The 1,123-nt window shown below is 54.1% G+C and overlaps 1 protein-coding gene across 1 annotated transcript in view; it reads right to left on the reverse strand.

Moving 5' to 3' along the window:
• Positions 1–1,123, reverse strand: part of ADAMTS13 (ADAM metallopeptidase with thrombospondin type 1 motif 13) — a 32,447-nt gene that overhangs the window by 18,968 nt on the left and 12,356 nt on the right. The gene's annotated exons all lie outside the window — the stretch shown is intronic.

Genomic DNA, 1,123 nt, shown 5'->3' on the forward strand with positions numbered 1-1,123 from the left:
ACGGGCAATAAAGATGGGGAGCGGAGAGGATATGGAGAAAGCGGAACCTTCGCCCACAGCTGGCAGGAGTGCAAAATAGCTGGGCTGCTGTGCAGGATGGTTTTGGAGGCTCCTCAAAGACTTGAACGTAGAAATGCCATACAATCCAGCGATCCCGCTTTTGTTTTTAACGTTTATTTGTTTTTAAGAGCAAGAGAGACAGAGCACGAGCAGAAGAGGGGCAGAGAGAGAGACACAGGGGGACGCAGAATCCGAAGCAGACTCCGGGCTCCGAGCCGTCGGCGCAGAGCCCGACGCGGGGCTCGAACCCATGGACCGCGAGATCGTGACCTGAGCCGAAGTCAGACGCTCCACCGACTGAGCCACCCCGGCGCCCCTATCCAGCGATCCCACTTTCAGGTGCATACTCAAAAGAAATAAAAATCGGGGGGGTGCCTGGGTGGCTTCTGGCTTCCGCTCAGGTCACGATCTCACGGTTCGTGAGTCCAGGCCCCGCACTGGGCTCTGCGCTGACACCGAAGATCCTCTGTCTCCCTCTGTCTCTGCCCCTCACACCCGCACGCGCGCTCTCACTCTCAAAAATAAACACTAAAAAATAGGAATAAGAATTGGTACTGGAGTCCACATACACACACGCCCACAGCAGCACTGTTCACAATAACCGAAAGGTGGAAATGGCCTAAATGTCCGTCAACACATGGACGGATAACATGTGGCCCATCCACATGATGGGCTGCCGTTCAGCCACAAAAAGGACTGCACTTCTCACACCTGCTACACCGTGGATGACCCTTGAGGACACGATGCTGAGTGATAGAAGCCAGTCACAAAAAGGCCACGCGTTGTGTGATTCCATTTGTATGAAATGTCCGGAACAGACGCATCCGCGGAGACAAAAGGTGACTGGTGGCTGCCAGGGCGGGAGGATGGGGGGGGGGAGCAACGACTTAACGGGTCTGGGGTCCTACTCTGGGCTGACAGAAGCGGTTTGGAACTTGATGGAGGCGGTGGTTGCACAACATTGTGAATGTACTAAATGCCACGGGATCTCACCCTTAAAATGGTTGATTTTATGTGATGTGAATTTCACCTGCTCTTAGAATGGAGGAATGGTTTCAGGGGG

Source organism: Panthera uncia, chromosome D4, assembly GCF_023721935.1.
Source record: "Panthera uncia isolate 11264 chromosome D4, Puncia_PCG_1.0, whole genome shotgun sequence".
Classification (NCBI taxonomy): Eukaryota; Metazoa; Chordata; class Mammalia; order Carnivora; family Felidae; genus Panthera; species Panthera uncia.